We start from the raw sequence: 20,176 nt of genomic DNA on the forward strand, positions 1-20,176 counted from the left end.
CTCAACAAAATTTTTTTTAAGATTTTTAATTTATTCATTTGAGAGAGAGTGCAAACAAGAGCATGAGCATGGGGGTGGGCCAGAGGGTGAGGGAGAAGCAGATGCCCCACTGAGCAGGGAGTCTGATGTAAGGCTCGATCCCAGGACCCCAGGAGCATGTCCTGAGCTGAAGGCAGAATCTTAACTGACTGAGACACCTGACACCTCTTAGCAAGCGTTTATTGAATATTTTATGCCTGGAGGCATGTTAGAGCATGAGGATTCTATAGTTAACAAAACATACCCCTTCCATGCCCTCATGAATGTAAAACATAGTAGAAGAAATTGATATTAAACAACAATGTTATGAATAAATTCATCTTGGGGAAGAAATAAAGCAAAACCGAGATAAGGAAATGAATTTAGACAGGGTGATTGGAAAAGACTTCTGAGACCTCCAAGAAAACCTAGAAAACAGTTTCATAGAAATGCCTATTATAGTTCTGAATCATTTATTAATGACCTTTAGGACTAGAGGGTGTGATATTTGGAATTAATTAAGAAAAGGCTCTCAGATTTTACTCAATAGACCACAGTCATTACATGGGCTCAGATATACCTTAGGTTAAACGCCACTTGGTTGATGTTAGAAGCTACACACAGGAAAAAAACAAACCACAAAAAAATCTACAAATATTATATGGCTAGCATGTGACTCTTACAGATAGTAGTTGATGTGTGATTTAAAATGGTTTTTCACCTTTTTGGGGAAACTGGTATTTTTTCAGTTTCATTGAGGTGTAATTGACAAAATTACAAGATACTTAAAGTGTACAGCAGGATGATTTGATATATGTGTATATTATGAAAGTAATCCACTGTCGAATTAATTAACAAATCCATTACCTCACATATGTACTTTTTTTTTCTTTTGGTGAAACCATTTACATCTCCTTTCTTACAAATTTCAATTATATAATTCGGTGTTATCAAGCAAATTTCAATTATATAATCACCATGTTACACATTAGATCTCAGACCTTACAACTGGGAGATTATACCCTGTCACTAACTTCTCACCCACAGCCTCTGGCAACCACTTTTCTACTCTTTGTCTTGGAAACTGTTAATAATTTTAGTTTCAGCTCATGTTCATGGACATGTATGTTTGGGAAATGCTATATACTCTATCTCCTTTTATAAATAATCTAATGCAAATTAGCATAACAAAGGTTCTGAAAACTTTGAAGGATTTAACTTTGTTTAAGGCAGTATATCTCAAACTTACTTGGCTATGGAATGCTGTGCTAGAAAGAGTTGAAGTCCCTGTCTCTTGCTGGCTGGCAACCAGGGCTTAGTCTCAGCTTGAGAAAATGTCCTCAGGCTCTAGGCACATGCTTCTTTCAAAGCAGGGCAACTCATTTAGTCAAAACTAGTGAGGCAGTCTATCTTTATTTCCAAAAGATGGAATCTTACATAATGTATTTTATTCATGGGAGTGACTTTTCCCATTATCCTTGTCATATATTATAACCTAATCATGGGAGTGTTATTCCTTCATAGTCACAGGTCATGCTTACATTCAAAGCAAGGGAGTTTTGCAAGGTACATACACTAGTGGGAAGCAACCTTTGGGGCCATCCCAGAATTCTGTTTAGCTCACAGCAAAATCCCCTCCCTGATTTGGAAGGTGAACGCTTGAGAAGAGGTGAGCCTCAAGCATTATAAAGACTAGTATTTTCCTTATAATGTCTACAGGAGAAATGAAGTTGGTAATTTATCACTAGAAAAGGAAAATCTTTAAAGAACCATATCACTGAACTTGTGTGCTTCTTTTTCTCCTAATAAATATAAAATGATCATTTTCCCCACTTTTTTGCAAGAGACAAATTTGAAGCCAAACTACATGTTCTTCTTGTCTTCAGCAGTTTCCTTCCTATTTCTTTTTTTTTAAAGATTTTATTTATTTATTTGACAGAGAAAGATCACAAGTAGGCAGAGAGACAGGCAGAGAAAGAGAGAGAAGCAGGCTCCCTGCTGAGCAGAGAGCCCGATGTGGGGCTCGATCCCAGGACCCTGAGATCATGACCTGAGCTGAAGGCAGCAGCTTAACCCACTGAGCCACCCAGGCGCCCCTTCCTTCCTATTTCTTAATGACACTTTGAAGGTGAAATTTATAATAATTTTGAAGAAGGTTTATGGGATTATGAGGAAAAGAAATGTAAGTTATGTGCTTCAGAAACTGACTCTTCCTACCCACATTAAAAAGCATTCTTTTCTTCCTCAGAAGTAAGGTTATGAGAGAGAGAGAGAGTAAGGTTATGAGAGAGAGAGAGAGAGAGAAAAGAATGAGAATAAAGTAAAGAAAAGTCAAAGCAAATACATAGAAAATAAATGAAATGAGTAAAGCGAAAAGAAATTTAATAAAGGATTGGGATAAGGACATTTGTCCCCTTCACCACTGGGTAGGTACAGAATGGATGTCCCTAAGGGAGAAGGTGGGTGCCATCTCTTCACCTTGTAGTTCCTCAGGAGTATTGCTCAATGGGGTGAACGAATTCTTACTGCGTTAGGGAGAATGCCTCCTAGACTATGACTACTAGTTAAATTCATTATAGATACCCTACCTTAAAAAAACAAAGAGAATTGAGATATGGGGTTAGCATTTTGAGGTGTAGTTCATGGGGTTGCATATTAAATATATATATATATATATATATATATATATATATATATATATATATTAGAAACTAACCTACAAATGAAATATAATACACACTAAAATATGGGAGGCCATGGGAAGAAGTAATATTTTGAAGAAGTGGAGACAATATACAAAGAGGCTGTATTTTCCTACATCTGAAAGAACGAAGTGTTTTAGGTAGAGAGTGGAATGGCATGCTAGTGGTTAGGAAAGGTCAAAGTTGGCAAGTTTAGTATGCCATTACAGTGAGATAAATCTCAAAGCTCAGGTGTAAGAACCACCTTAATGAAGAGAAGTTTCATCAAGTAAATTAAGAAAGACAAGGTTAATTTGTGCTATTAAGAGTTCTTGGTAGCAGCCCATTTTTCATGTCTTCATCATAAAAAGAGAGAGGTTAGTACTAGTGAAAAATCAATCGGAAGGAAAGCAAAGTACATCTGAAAGATTATGTTCCATTCAGTGAGCCCCCTGACCAGCCCACTAAAGAAATGAGAATAGCTTCATAATGGCAATTTCTTTCTCTCTCTCTTACTCACTTAGGCATGTGCGTAGTAAATATTGATAAATTTCATTGAGGAGGCAGCTTGTTTGTGGCTTGCCCAGAGCGGAGCCATAAGGGATGGGGATGTTTGCACCGGATGCCCCTTTTATGCTCATAGAATGAGTCCTGGGAGGCTTCTTTATCTTAACAATACTCTGCTAGCCTAAAAGGACCCTTTTAAAAAGATGATATAATTTATCACCTCAGTAGATGTATGTTTGCTATACATTACTTGTTTTAGAGCTAAGGGAGAACGATAATAGTCGGAATGCATTATTCCATTTGATGCAATGTCTTTTTATCAAGAATTTTATTGGTCTGATTTACGGAGTTAGTTTATGAAGCCAACATACAGTGGGCTCTTGACCTCAAGGTTCTGTGCTCAATATCTTGCAAGGGCATATTATTATTAGTAGTAGTAGTAGTCTTCATATTACTTTTTTACTCCTTTCTTTTTGACACACAACTGATATATAAGGTTACTATAAGTAGTGATTGGTGAAAAGAATTTATTAAAAAGTTCCCACTATTTCTAGCAGTATCTAAAAATGAGCACTAAATATTTTATATATACACAGAAATTAGTTCATGTTCTATATATTTATTTGTTATTGCTAATGTTGCTTAATAAACAATTTTATTAAAAAATTTTATTATGTTCAGTTACCCACTATGTAGTATGTAATTAGTTCTTGATTATATAACAATATTTTCAAAATGGTGGTTCTTCACATTTCAAGGGGTCAAAGGCCACTTTTAAAATGAATGTATGTCCAATCATAGACAATTATGCATGTAATTTTTGAGAGTTTATGAATGCTCTAAAGCCATGAGGGGCTACGTAGTTTTCAGAATAAGGACCCTTGACCCAACTCATTATTTTTACTTTACTTGAATATATTAGATATTTTCTGTGGCTTCGGATCCTCCTGAGCCTCTATTTCTGGGAAGTTTTTCCACTCAGGGCCTTTTCAGAAGGAGGAAGTCTAGTAAGTATACTTAGTCCTTTCTCTTCTTTTCCAACTGAGTAGAATGGGGTGGGCACATGATACAAGAGTCAATTCACTAGTTAGCTAGCAACCTGTCCCATTTTTTTCCTTCTAGGAAATTTGAACCCAGAAACATGTAGATTCTAACTGAAGAAAGACATGTAATCTATTATTGGAAGGGCCTTGCGAGTGAAACACAAGACAAATAAGGGTAAATCTACAACTAAACACCCCAAAGTGAAAAGTGTTAATATAAGAAATAAAAAGAAAATATCAAATCTACCCCGTCTCCCCCCAAACCCAGATCACCTACAATAAGAAATGTGTCAGGAGAAATTCAGTGTTAACAGTGGATGCCAGAAGATAATAGCCTTAAACTGGAAACTTAGAATTTATTGCAGCAAAAATGAGGATGTCCAGACATAGTGTTACTGCAGTTTTTTTCATTCAAAATCCAGTTTACCATGTGTCGCTCTAGACTTGTTGTCCACTAGTCAGTACACCCTGTCCATGCATTCAGAGCTCTCATTGGCTTTGTGGGTCTAGATACTTGAGGAAAACCTCCTATATGAAGGACGAAAGGGAACAAATATATAGAAAACAAAAGAGGTCATAGAAAACAAAGGCAAGGGTGCCTGGGTGGGTCAGTGGGTTAAGCCTCTGCCTTCAGCTCAGGTCATGATCTCAGGGTCTTGGGATAGAGTCCTGAATCGGGATCTCTGCTTGGTAAGGAGTCTGCTTCCTCCTCTCTCTCTGCCTGACTCTCTGTCTACTTGTGATCTCTCTCTCTGTCAAATAAATGAAAAAAATCTTAAAAAAAAAAAAAAGGAAGAAAAGAAAACAAAGGCAAACTGGAAGCCAAAGAATTCATCAAAGAAAAAAAATTAGTTGATCAGAGATCAGGGATAAGGATGATCCCAGGATCCTAAACAAGAGCAGGATACTACAAAAGGAACATTCCCACAGCAAATAAACACTCTTAACTGTTAAAAATTACCATACTAGAAATAAAAAATGTAATAGAGGGTTTCTAATATAAAATTGAGAAATTCCACCAGTATGGAGAATTAAAGAAGAGGTTAAAAATATAACAAATGAGATTAAAGAATTAGAAGATCAATTCCTAAGTTTTTCACAGAACAAACTAAAAGAATTCCAGGAAGGGACATAGGGAAAGGGATTCCCTAGGATTGGAAGGACCTGAGCTTGGAGATTTAGATGGTGCAAGCAAGTAACAACATTTGCCCCATAGTTGTTGACTAATTATAAAGTTATAATTGTTAGGACAGCATAATTATTATGACAAAAAAGGGATCTCAGAAAAAGATCCAGACATATAGGGAAAGTTGATAAATGAGAAAGGTAATTCCAGAAATCAGTGGGGAACCTTGAAACTCTTGGATAACTATTTCAGAGATAATTTGTTATTTATAGAGAGAAAATAAAATCAGATTTCTACTTCATGTCGTACATAAGGATAAATTTCAGGCAGCTTAATCTAAAGATAAAGAAGCAAAACTTTAATATACGAGAAGAAAAAAATTTTAACCTTGAGTTAGGAATTATTTCCTCTAATAGGCAAACTAAAAAGTACATTTATACAGGAAAAGATCAAGAGGTTTGAGTATAAACAATTGAGATATTTTGTTTAAAGAAAGACATCACGGGGTGCCTGCGTGGCTCAGTCTAAGTGTCTGACTCTTGGTTTCAGCTCTGTGATCTCAGGGTTGTGAGATTGAGCCGGGGCTTGGGCTCAATTAAGACTGTCTCCCTCTCCCTCTGCTCCTTGCCACTGTGCTGTCTCTAAAATAAAAACAAACAAACAAACAAATAAATAAATAAATATTTTTTAAAAAAAATTGAAAGACATCATGAGTAATATCTAAAGACAAACCAGAGGGAAGATGATTACTACATATATCCCTGTCAAAGGATAGTATCCAGAATTTGTGTCCTACTGATCAATAGGGAAAAAAAAAAAAAAGGAAATATGAGCAAATGAATTCTAGGAGCTAAATACAGACAAGGAAACTGGAAGCTAGTAACCATTAAGAAGTTCTCAAATTTAGTGAAAATCAGAGACATGCAATTTGAAGTCAGAGTAAATATTATTTCACACTAAATAAACTGGAAATGTTATGAAAGTCTAAGAATACCAACTATTGGCAAAAAAATGGTTGAATGTTGGTATCTGCTCCTCTGAGTGTGAATGTCAGTAGAATGTTTCTTTAAACATTTCTGTACTTGCTTGTTTTAAAAAACATAATTCATAATTAAAATTTTTGAGGTGATTATTTATCTCTATGCCTTCAAACAAGCTGAGGATTACAAGGATTATCTATGTACAGTTGTAAAGAACTCTTGTTTTTTTTTTTTTAAGATTTTATTTATTTGACACAGAGAGAGAGATCAGAAGTAGGCAGAGAGAGAGGGAGAAGCAGGCTCCCTGCCAAGCAGAGAGCCTGATGTGAGGCTCTATCCCAGGACCCAGAGATCATGACCTGAGCTGAAGGTAGAGGCCTAACCCACTGAGCCACCCAGGAACCCTATAGAACTCTTGCTTTATGAAAGTATTTTGGCTTTATATTTAAGGTTAGGTTATTATTATTACAGCTTTCTACTTTTTTCTAACATTTCAGTGTTGGTATATTTTTTCTAGAAAATGATCTATTCTGTTGATACTTTAGTATTCTTTAAATAAGAGTTGACATTGTAAATTCTAATAATTTGAAAATCTTGTTAGTGTCTGGGGTTACATGTTCTTCCTCATTCTTATTACAGATTCATGCATTTTCTCTTTAGTTTTTATTAACCTTGCTAGAAGTTTATTTGTTGGCTTTTTAAAAAAATCTAGTCTTTTGATTAGTGAATTAATCAAATTAATCAATTAATCAATTGTTTCTTTTTCTTTTAATAGTCTCAACATCTGTACAGAGCAATATTTCTAAAATGATGCTGTTTTAATATAACTGTAGAGGTCCACGCCCACGCAGGATCCTCTCCAGGATTTCTTTACTACCACTAACTTCCTCTAGGTCAAGAGTTTTTTCCTTATTTGGGGGAGTCTCAAGTCTTTGAAAAGACTTAGGAGGGATTCCCTTGAAGGAAAGTTCTAATGGGGTTCAATTAATCTCAGGATGTGGATGAGCATTCATTTTGCTAGAAGATTCATTGATGGTCTCTAGGAAATTGTAGGTGGATACCCCTCTCCAGTAGAAATGGGGACTGCCCATATGGCTCTTCAGCCCAAAGGAACTTTTACTTAAAGGAGAACAATGACAAGTTCTTGGCACTGGATTGAAGAAGCTCATTGACTAGCAACAATCATTGCAATGCTTGGCTAACTCTACATCACGACACCAGTTATTTTTTTAATACCCCCATCCTTTCTGCTGTGTTCACCCGAAGGGCAGGCTCACTTGTTCCTTCAACCTCTCTTAAGATCATACTCCACTTGGTTTCCTTATTTACACATAGGCCAGGTGACTATACAGACTTCTGGTCTCCAACTATATACTGTCATGGTAATAAACACCATACCTTGCCTCCTTTCAGACTTTTCACTATATATATATAATTATTTATCTATATTTATAATAAATATTATATATATTTTATTTATATTATATTTTATATATTATATATAATATATTATATATTTTATATATTTACATATATATTATATAAAATTATATTTTATATAATTATATATATAATATATATATAATAAAACTTTTCCTTTTCTTAAAATAAACAAACCCCACCACAAAAACATCTTTTTGAAATAAAAAAGTTCGGAATTTCAAAACAATTTTTATTCTCTGTGGGCACCGTGAGCCTAATTTGGATGTAAAAAAAAATCATTTAAATGAAAATAAGCATATCAAATATTGAGGATTCCTTTTTTCTCTTTGCTTTCCTGCTATTTATAAAATCAACTCTTTTTTTTTTAAAGATTTTATTTATTTATTTGACAGAGAGAGAGATCACAAGTAGACAGAGAGTCAGGCAAAGGGGTGGGGGGAAGCAGGCTCCTTGCTGAGCAGAGAGCCCAATGTGGGGCTTGATCCCAGGACCCTAAGATCATGACCTAGGCTGAAGGCAGAGGCTTTACCCACTGAGGCACACAGGCACCCCTATAAAATCAATTCTTGAGTCCCTATGGATTTCGCTCTTTGATCATGGGAAGGATTATGTACAAGGAAGCAAAAGGAAACTAAGGAAAAAAATTCATATCTCAAAACATTAGTTTGTTATACTGATATTTGTAGCTATCTGTTTTCTCTTGAAAACACTTCCTTTACTTTCCCATTTATTAACTCGTGTAGCCTCAGGCATGAATGTTAACACACAGGCACACTGAGCTCGGATCCTGGAGTTAGTTACACAAGGCTTCTTCTCCCTGACTTTGAGCTAAACTGGGCTTTGTCTTTAATGCTCAGTTTATTCATTTACAAATGTGGGCTAATAACAGTACCTAGTTCATAGGTCTGACGAAGATTCAATGATAAGCATGTATAAAATACACAACAGATTGTATGTAAGCATTTATCCTTTCATCTTTGTCAATGTCACTTCTCAAGAAATATCTCCTAATATCTCATCTTAAAACTTTACCATTTCCCTGTTCCTTTGCCATTCCGCATCGCTCACATTTAATTTTTAAATATCAAAATCGTTTACACCTATACCTACTCTCCCAGTTTTGAGGCTATGAGATAAGTGTTTTTCATCTGTCTAAATCTTCCACCCCACCTGTGAGAGCAAGCAACTCACATTGGAGTTTATTTTAAAGCTTTTTACGTTTTACTAGCTTGTCAAGAAAACAGATCATCGCACATGATTTGGAGGAAGTAGGAAAGTATAAACCAGAGATAGTCAACCAGAGTTATCATTTTAGTGTAACCACTTTAATAAAATCTTTAAAAAATTCCTTTTATGGAAGAGAAGTGAATCAATCAAAAGGTCACACCTTATGCGTACATTTTACATTATTGAACAATTGAGGAATCACTCTGGTCCTTGTCTCAACCTCTATTACCTTCTTCTCATAGGTCCTCAAATGATGGTTTTGTGTGTGTGTGTGTGTGTGTGTGTGTTTTACACTTCTACAGCTAGAAGTCTAAAATCAATAATTTGGCAGAACTACATTCCTTCCGGAGGCTTCAGGGGGAAAACAGTTTCCTTACTTTTTCTGCTTTCGGGAGTTCATCTGCATTTCATGGATTTTGATCTCTTTCTCTATCTTCAAATTTGTCTCCTTCTCACTTTGACTCCTCCTGTTTCCCTCTTCTAAGGACCTTTGTGATTATAATGGACCCACCCAGATAATCCAGGATAATCTTCATAGCCCTAAACCCTTAATTTAATCATGTCTGCAAGTCCCTTTCATATGTAAGGTAACATTCCTCTTTATAAGGATAAGAATGTGAACATCTTTAGGGGGACATTATTCTGTCTCTCAAGTAATCATTAGCCTGACTTTTTTTTTTTAATCTTTTTAAATTTTTACTTCTTGGAGATATTTTTTAATCATTTTATTTTCTTCATGAAAGTGTGCTGTTTAATCCACATCCCCAATCTCCAGCACCCGCCACCTCCCCTCTGGTAACCATCAGTTTGTTCTCTGTAGTTAAAAGTCTGTTTCTTGATTTGTCATTCTTTTTTTTTTTTCTTTTGCTCATTTATTTTGTTTCTTAAATTCCATATATGAGTGAGATCATATGGTGTTTGTCTTTCTCTGACTTATTTCACTCAACATTATACTCTCTAGCTCCAGCTCCATCCAGGAACCTGATTTCTGAAGATATAGATTAATTTCCTATTTTTCAATGTTATTGTAAGTGCCATCTTTATATAAATGTACCCTTTGTTGTCCAACATCTTTCACTCAACACTCTATTTGTGACGTTCATCGACATGGCTGCTCAGAGCAGTAATTTGGTAGTTTTCATTGCTGCATAGTATTCCATGGCAGTAACATAACACAATTTATTCTTTCTATTGCTGACAAGCTTTAAAATTTTATTTTTTAGTTATTGTGAAGAACATTGTTGTAAATCATTTTGTACGTTTTCTCTAATACTTGTATGCATGTGTGCTTTATGGGGTGTATACCCAAGGGTGGAATTTCTGGGTCAGAGAGTATGCGTATGTTTACTCGCATAGTCAATGCTTCCAGCCAGGTTTTTAAAGTCATGTAGGGGAGGGTAGAAGACTTTCAGTTGCTCCTTATCCCTGGCAACATGTGGTATGTGTCAGTGTTTTACATCTTTGCTGTTCTGGAGAATATATGATGGTATTTTATTATGCATTTAGTTTGTATGTCTACCACTATTAGCACTTTTGATATATTTCTTGTCCATTGTGTATCCTGTTTTTGTAGAGTGCCTTCTCATGGTTTTGCTCCCTTTTCTACTATGCTAGCTATCATCTTGTCATTGATTTCTCTGAATTCTTTATGTATTCTGGATTAAAATTCTTTGTTGTATATATGGCAAATACCTTCTCCATTCTTGTTCTTTTAATCTCCTAGTGGTGCCTATTGATAAATAGAAGCTCTTGACTTTAAGAAGAGTTCAATTCATCATTTTCTTTCCTTTATGGGTAGTGTCTTTTGTAAGATATTTTCATCCACCTTAGGATAAAAATGGCTTTCTTCTATGTTGTCTGCTAGAAACTTTATTGTTTTTCCTTTAAGTTTAAATCTTAAATCTACATGGAAATTAATTTTGTGTATGCTATGACATAAAGGTCAAAATTCCATTTCTTTCCATAAGAAAGTTTCTCTATTCCATTACATTGGATTTTTCTTTAACTATCTTTAAGTATCTTGCATACTTTTAACTATTGTAGCTTCATAAGTCTTTTCATCTAGTATCTTTATTTTTCTTAAGATTGTAGCAGTCTAATTTAGTCTATTTCCATACTTATAATGTGACCTTTTTTTTTTTTTTAAAGATTTCATTTATTTATTTGACAGAGAGAGAAAGATCACAAGTAGGCAGAGAGGCAGGCAGAGAGAGGGGGGAAGCAGGCTCCCTGCTGAGCAGAGAGCCTGATATGGGACTCGATCCCAGGACCCTGAGATCATGACCTGAGCTGAAGGCAGAGGCTTAACCCACTGAGCCACCCAGGCACCCCAACAATGTGACCTTTTTTGATGCTGTTTTATCTGGCTGCCATTTCAAATCCCTACTCTTTCACAGCCAAATTCCTTTGCAGAGGATTTTATCATTGCTTTTTACTTTCTTCTTTCTGGGATCTTGGCCCTTTAAGGTCTGGTGGGTATTATGGTGGCTCCAAGCTTTCCTTCCTTACCTTCCTGTCTTCCTGCCTTCTTCCGTTCCATCTCTCCTTCCCTCCTTCCTTCCCAGTTCAGCACAGTTGCTAAGAGTTCTGACTTATTTCTCTAAGTCTTAGCTGTCCTCTTTTGCTCATCTTTTTGGACACTTGGTTCTGTTATTCTTAAGAATAATAAATATTTTGAGGAAAAAGGAAATACACAAGGTTAGGTTCATATTAATGTATTATTCTTTCCAGAATTTTGGATCCTCAAATTCTGGCTACTTTGGTGGATCTCCAGTACCTCACATAGCTGATTTTTCCCAACAGATTTTTAATTGTTTCTGGTGGGAAGGTTGGCTACAAACTAGTCTGACATAACCAGAATTGGAAGTCCTCAGTGTTTTTGTATATATTTTTCCAGAAACTGATTGAGGTGTACATTGAAAATAAATTTTGGTATGCTGTCTGTTTTTAATATTTAATATTTTAAAATAAATTTAAATATTTTAATTATTTAAATATATTTTTAAATCTATTTAATATAATATAAATATTATATTTATTATTTTTACAAAATAAATATATTTTAATATTTTACATATTAATTTATATAAATCAATGTGATTTTTAATAATTTACAAATTATAATATTTATTACTATAATTTATAGAAAATATGTTTATATAAATTATATATTCATATAAAATATTATAATATATATACATATATGTGTGTATATATATATAAAAATTAATTGAAGGAGCTGACCAAAGAAGCCCAGGCCCCTTTGAAATTCAGCACAAAGTTCCCTAGCTCCATTGCTGCCTGGGCCAGGTGCAAGGCCTGGCTCTCCCATTTGGCATCCAGTGTTTGGTCGGCTTGATGCTATGCCTTCTTTTCATGGCGTTGCACCTCCTGGACTTTCCTGGTGGCAGCTCTCTGCTCTGGAGTCATGCCCTTCCAACAATAGAGCAGGACCCTATAGTGTTCTGGGCAACCTGGGGGTTCTTCGTTAGTAGGTCACTGGTGATCTGGTTCTGGATCTTCAGGAGGTTGGCCTCCTGTTCGTGCTGATGCTCATGGAGCTGCCGCTCAGCCAGTTCGGCTGCCTGGGCTTTGTTGACATTGGCCATAGCAGACATCATGGCCACGCGACAGGACTCCTCTAGCTTGGCCAGCTGAGCGGCCCGCATGTCCGTGGCAAGGCGCAGTTGGTCATTAAGCATATCCGCGCACTTCTCATCGTCCTAGACTTGCTGTTACTCCTGCAGCTGCCTCTCCAGGCTTTGTCTGAACTGCTCCTGCAGGTACGTGACCCTCTCCAGGTCCTCCCCAGCAAAGCACTGCAAGCTGGCTGGGCCACAGGTGGGATCGCTGCGGCTAAGATGGGCTGGAAACTCCATCCAGAGTCAGCCAGGAACCCAGAGGTCAAATTCTCGCTGATTCTTGAGCTGCTGCTTTTGCCCCCGAAATTCCTGGACTTTCTTGTTCAGTCGACGTGTCCGTTCTGCTTCTTTCTTCTCTAGCATCTGGGCTACTAGGGTTTTTTTTTTTTTCTTTTTTAGTGAATAACTTTATTATCTAGGGTCAAAGGTAGGGATAGTGGGAGAAGGGGTTGGGGGAAGGGGCCTGCAGCATTCTCCTGACTCCCAGCCTTCACGAGCTTGATGAGGGAGAAGAGAGAGATGAGCATCTTGGGTTATATATAATATAATTTATTATATAATATTTATAATATTTTATATAATTAATTATATAAATTATACAAATTTATAAATATACTTATTATATAAATTATAACACAATAAATTTATTATATATAATAATTTATATAAATCATGTGATTTATAGAAATCACATATTTAAATATAAATTAAATATATTTAATATTTAATATAATATAAATATATTTGTTATTTTATAAAAATATAAATATATTTCAATATTTTGATATTTCATAAACCTTTATTGCCTTGTTACAAAGAAGCATAATTTTTAATACCTGAATCATATTCTATTTTTTGGGTAGGCCACGAATTAACTATTTCTTCAATATTGAGCTTTTTGTTTAGATTCCAAAATTTAACTACTAAAAGTAATTAGAGGAAAAATTTCTCTAATTGTAAGAAGTCTCCATGAAATGTTAACTTTAAATTGTAGTCATGATGATCAATAAAACACGCATATCTACTATGAACATGGGTAACTGTGTTCCCTCTTGCAGAGGATACAAAATATATAAAGATATCTCTGTCATCCAGGTAATGTATTTGGAGACATAAAGCATACATTAGAAAAACAATATAGGCTAGGTTTTCATCAGAACTTCATGAACAGTAGATATAAAAAAATAATAATAGTCAAAGGGGAAGGAGGTCATTTAGTCATTGGAAAGGAAGGAGAAACACTTTATGAATACGGTGTGGTCTGAGATAGATTGGGTTTTATTGAATGGAGTGAGGAAGGAAGACATACTTAATTATTTTCTAGCTCCTTTTCTTATTTTTGCCTAAGATTGTTTTGGAGGTATTACTCCTAAGTCATGTATGGTTGCATTTTCCTCTGTGTGAAAAAAATTTTCCATTGATGGATATTTCATGGTCTATAAATCTGTTTCAGTTGAATAAATACATTTAACCTAAGATACTGGATCACAGGAAGTTTGCTGACAAACTGCATAGCTGACAGCCCACAGTATGCAAATATTAGGACAGTGTTTTGCTTTGCCAAATGAAATAAGAAAAACTTTATGATCCTTATTTTCTCCCTTGCCCAGAGACAAAGGCAGGATATACATAGGAACAAATGACTAGCAGTGGGTTGGAGAAGAGAGAGTGCACCAAGGCAGAAAATCCCTGAAATCACCAGCGAGCGAGAATGTATCAAACACTTGCATACATATTATTTTATTTAACTATCACATTACACTGTAGGGATAAGCATTATTATTCGTCTCTTAAGGTTAGAAAACTGTTTAAAATCAAAATACTAGAAAATGATGAGTCTTCAGTCGGAGTCCGTCTGAAATCAAGACCATGTTCTTTTTATTAAAGTATTAGTGAATTAGTTGTATTAACAAAACTATACCTAAAATAAAACCTCTTAAATTATTTCATGTGGGTTTATCCACTCTGTTAAAACTCAGGGTCTTTGAGTTAAATTGATTTTCTAAATCCTTCCTTTGAAGGGGTTTGCAAGTTCTATAGATTGTTCTGGCCAAACAAGCCTAGGGCCTGAGCCAGAGTCCTTCCCTTTGTTCAGTCACTGCAAGAGTGACCGTATTAAGGCACAATAAACATACACTAAATATTTTATCTTTGCTAATATCCATTGTGGGTAAGATTGCAGAGGCACACACTTTGCTGGAAGCAATGTGAATTGGTTTAGTACTTATAGAAAACATACATAAATATTCTGTCAAGAAACATAAAAGTGTTTATTCTCATTGACCCAGTAATTACACTCCTGAGAATGTATGCTAACTAAATAATTTAACAGATGGCAACACTGTAGACAATGTTAGGCTTTTTCAGATTGCAAGAAAGAGACACATTCAGGTTACATAAGGAGATGAAGCCCATGATAAGGATGTGGAAGCCCAGAAGACCTTCTTCTCAGCAGCTGGGAAGCCTGGAGAGTTTCATGACCATTCTCAGCAGAACCTCTAAGTGGGCCAGTAACAGCCTTCCTGGTCTGACTTTCAGAAGGCCACACCATTGCTCTGCCTCTGACCGCCTCAACTTCCGCGTCTGGCATTTCCTCTTGCAGAGTCTGACATTTCTGCCCTGAAAGTGTGCCTCGCTCTGTTTTAACTCATTAGTCACTTACAATAGCAAGACTCTTTTGACAGCTTATGATGGGCCGGTCATGGTTCTAATAACTTAACATGTTATAACCCATTTAATTTTCACAATTCTCTTAAGAAAAAGGTATTTTTATTATTACCATTTTATCACTGGGAAAGTAGGGCACTGAGAAGTTAATCAGTGTGAACAAACCCCCCAGCTAGAAATAAGGGCACTACGTTTCAAAACGAGGCACTTATTCAGTACACTGTACTGCTTCTTGGAGGATGACATGGTTGAGAGCGTTATGTATATACTGAGCAACATTAGCACTCGCTTGGAATGTAAATCTGTCGCCATAAACCAGATTACTCAAGAAGAGCATGTCTAGAGAAAAGAGGGACAAGAAGTGAGTCTTGAAAAATGCCAACATTTGGAGTTACAATAGAGGAGATGCAAGAGGGAAGGAGACTTGAAAGGAGGAGCAGGTGAGGTAAAAGAAACACTTGGGTGAGTCTTCTTCCAGGAACTAAGAGAAAAGAGAATTTCAAGAAGGAGAAAATTGTTTTGAATGCTTATTTTATATCACATAAGATAAAGAGAGAAATGTGTCTATTGGCTTTTCAACAGGGTGATCCGTAGCACCTGGAGTTCTGTCTGTGTAATGAATACAGAGGCCATACTCGAGTGGAGATAAGGAAATGGAAATGTTGTATGCAGCAACTCCCTAGGCATTTGATGGTGAAAGAGACTGGGAACCTGGGTTGGTAGCTGGAGGAGGAAGTGATAGCAAGGGAGGATGTGTTTATTGTTTGTTTTGAATGGAAGGGAGAGATGGGGGGCAGGGAGGGGCAGAGAGAGAGGGAGATGGAGAGACTCTCAAGCAAACTCCCTGCTGCGTGAAGAGCCTGACTAGGGGCTCAAATGTCAGGACCCTGAGATTATGACCTGAGCTGAAACCAAGAGTTGGATGCTTAACTGAAGATGAATAAAATAGAAATGTGAGTGAGAAAGGAATGATTGCTACTTCAGAATTTTGGAAGACAAGAGGAAATGGGAAGCAGAGCCCAGGTAGAAGTTCTTTCTGTGTTAGGAGTAACGCTTTCTCCACTGTACTACAGATGAAAGGGGAGGTGGGTGTAGAGGCAAGAATGGGAAGGTGAGGACTGTAGTCTTCCTATGTTATCAATAACACATGAAGTGAAGCCAGCCATCCATTAAGGATGGAAACAGACACTTTAAGAAGCTGAGGTCAAAGAACTATAGCAATGAGGGTAATTAGTAAGGAAGTGCTAGTAATAGGAGTTAGTGTTCTGTTGGTACGGTATTTGAAACCAGTATTTCAGCTGTAGTGCCTTTCTCCTTTACACTCCTGAGAATGTATGCTAACTAAATAATTTAGCAGATGATCAGGGCTATGTTTTGATAATTGGTCTTTGAAAATTTTGTTAATTAATGACATAGCATGAAGAGGGAGGTAGTGTAGGCTCCAGGAACTGGGGTGTTCTTGGTCTGGAAGTTGTTCTGAAACGTGTGCACATCTCTTGCTCTCCTGTAGAAATAATCAACAACGAGGAGGAGGCTGAGCCCATTGGCCAATGGGGTGCGTGGGAATCCAAGGAGGGAGCACAGGACTCTGGCTCCAGTTCGAGAGCCTCTTATTCCTCACCTGAAAGTCAGACAGAACTATGATACACTCTTTGTTCACCAAATTTCTCTTGGTTCATTTTTTTCCTTTGAAATACATTTATGTGTGTAACCATGTTTTGAATTCTGGAGCTACAATTCTAGTCTAGACATCACTTTACTGGCAAACTCTGAGTGCCATGTCAGCGTTTTTGCTCCTCCGTCTCCTTCAGGTGCATCCTGTACAATATTTTCAGGGTAACATTTCCAAGACCGCATATGTATCACATTCTCCAACATCTGTGATGATTTTCAATTTATGTCAGAATGAAACTGAATTTCTCTGGCCTGAATTCAAGGCTATCCATAATCTGGATCCAGGCTGCCAATCCAGTCTCATTTTATAGTCCTGTATATGACATTCTCATAGTGAAGAAAGGCTTGGGTGGCAGCCAGCTCCGAGTATGGAACCTGCTTCTTTCTTCCTATGACCATGAGAAAGTTGCCTAACTTCTATAAATTGTAGTTCCTCATAGTTAAGGTGCTTTTGTTCATTGTCTGAGATAGTTTCAAATATTAAAAGAGTTGATGTATTTAGAGCATCCCACAGAGTTCCAGGTACATGTTTAGGTCTAAAAATAGGACTATTCATTGTTCAGATTGCTGTTTTTAGTAACTGGGGTATGGCATTTAATTCATTTACTGTTCATCATGGAGTTTAATATCTATATTCTCTTTGTATAATTATAGGTAAACACTGAATATTTAGGGTTAACATTTAAAATTTTCAGAGTTGACTTTTATTTCAATATATTTTTCAGGAGGATCTGAAAAGTTGATTAGAATGATGCTCTTTCGGAAGTTTGGATTATATTAATTAGCACTTCAATTGAAATTCATTTTCTTAAAGCCTTTTAAAATGAATTCATATGTATTCTCTCACTTCATTTGCTCATTCTCCCACTTATTGATTTGTTCAACAAGAATTTAGTGAAAGTCTGTTTTGTTAGGCACTGAAAAGGGTGCAGGGAACATGAAGAGTAAGACAAGGACCTGGCTGAGATAGTGAGTTGCCCCCAAATATCTGCTGTCCATTTTTCTGTGGAAGAAAAATTTTGAGCAGAGCGCATGTAAATAAAGATTACATTTCCTAGTCTTTTTTGCAGCTAAGTGGTTATTTGACAATGTTCTGCTTAACGTGAAGCATATTAAAATGATGGGTGACACATTTCCAGAAACTTCTTCATAAGAAAGCTTGAGGATTCTCTTTGCCCTTTTCTCCCTTTCTTAGTTCTCCAAACAGCAGTTTAGATTGTAGAGTGATGTCTAGGTCCCCATCATGTACCATGACGATGAAGGCCATGCTCTGGGTAATTGGAGATCAAAGGCTGGAAGCAGGTTGTTCAAAGACATGCAGAAAGCACCTTATTTGTCCTGGACTGGCTATTCCTGGACTATGTCATGGCAGAGAAAGGATCCTGTTTTATTTAAGCCCATATTTTTGGATCTCTATTACTCAAAGCTGAGCCTAACTCCAATTGATACCCACTCCCAGCCTTTATTCCAAAAGCTTACAATTCATGGGACACATGTATTTACATGGAAACTACTTACACCAAGAGGGCTTAGGAAGCTGAACTTATATTACGTTGGTTACAAATGGATTTTAAAGTTTTGTTTGTATTTTCAATCAGTAATTTGAATAGCATTTTGAGTTTACTTGTTTCTATAGAATGCCAGTCGAAATAATTGACAAAAAGATCTTTAAACCGAGTTGTTTACTTAAAAGTATCATATTGGCAATTTAAGAAAATGAATGATACTTGTTTTAGTATTATTCAAACACTCCTTAGAAGTAATAATTTGAATATTTTGGTTGCCCATATTACTGAGTAGCTTTGACTGTCAATACTGTGAAATTAGTTTGTGTCTATAGTCACATAGAAATGCAGGTACCGAGACATGAACTACATTCATAGCACAGCCTTAAAAAATCTTTTAGAAAATCAGTCCCTTAAATGCTTAGCCTATATAAAGGTTGTAAGTGTGGCTTTCATGGTACTTTTCCCTCCTTGCCTGAAAAATATTATTTTATGCCATTTAACTTAAATGCCAAATACTTAATTAGCATTTGTATAAATATTTTCACTCCTATAACACTTAGCTCTTTCATTTTCATTTAATTCTGTTCAAAGGTTAATTCCTTTTTTGCTATTTGCTCAACAGTGACAGGTAATATATGGTGAGTTATAGCCATAATTATTATTAGGAGAAATGATTTCTTCTATCAAAAGTACACATAGCAATAATTTTTACCTTATTTTAAGGATTCACTTTAAAAATTTATAATAAATCTCATGATCACTTTTCAGGTAATATTTGCTATATGTCGCTATTACATAGTGAATGTGAGTAACTTATAAGACCATCTTGAAGTGGCTTCCAAATGAGGGCAGAAAGGAGAAAGTTGCATATTCAAAGTAATCCTTTTCGTAAGCTTATTTTTAAAAATTTCAGGAACTTCAATAAACTATTAACCACAGCTTTATCATAAACTCTCACTATTAAATCTATTAATAAAACCAGAATTCCGTCTCAAAAGACTGTAAAAATAATCCATTATACAATACGTATGCGTATGTGAAAGGTAAGTTTTCACAAGGAAACAAAGCCAAAATCCAGCACTACACCCTGCACCCATTTCCCTATCCTGTTTTGGGAGCATGTGCTTAGTCAGTTAAAGGTATCTACCACCTGATATTTGTGCCTAATAAAATTTGGCATGGAAACACCTCTTGTTTCTGGGCCCTTTGCTCAAAAAGTTCAGTGTGATAATTGTAGTACCCTATTCTCATACTGGCTATGGGTTTAGCTTTGCGACTGCTTAAGGCAATGGAATTTCAGTACAAGTGAATACAAGCAGAATTTTGACAAGTGCTTGTACTTCATACCTTGCTCTCTTGGAATGCTTCCACCATCGTGTGAAGCAGGTTAGGACGAGAGAGGGGTCTAGCCATCCCATCTGGACTTTGGCAAGGTGTCAAGTTGGACCATCTAATCATAACTAAGTATCCAGCTGACTGAAGCCAAATAAGGTAGCCCATGCAGAAGTAGTAGAAGAATTGTCCATTCGAGCTACAGAATTGTGGGAAATAATAAACTATTGTTTTAATCACAATTTTGGGGTGATATGTTATGTGGCAATAGATTACTGATGTAGCCTTTAGTTATGTCAATCCACTCACCTCTGAGGCCAATTACTTCT

General features: G+C 36.2%; 1 pseudogene; it reads right to left on the reverse strand.

Annotated features, from left to right (window-relative positions):
- LOC116596388 overlaps window positions 1–19,889 on the reverse strand; it is a 150,281-nt pseudogene extending 130,392 nt beyond the window's left edge.
- Window positions 19,890–20,176: the final 287 nt, after the last annotated feature.

This window comes from Mustela erminea, chromosome 7 (assembly GCF_009829155.1).
Source record: "Mustela erminea isolate mMusErm1 chromosome 7, mMusErm1.Pri, whole genome shotgun sequence".
Taxonomy (NCBI): Eukaryota; Metazoa; Chordata; class Mammalia; order Carnivora; family Mustelidae; genus Mustela; species Mustela erminea.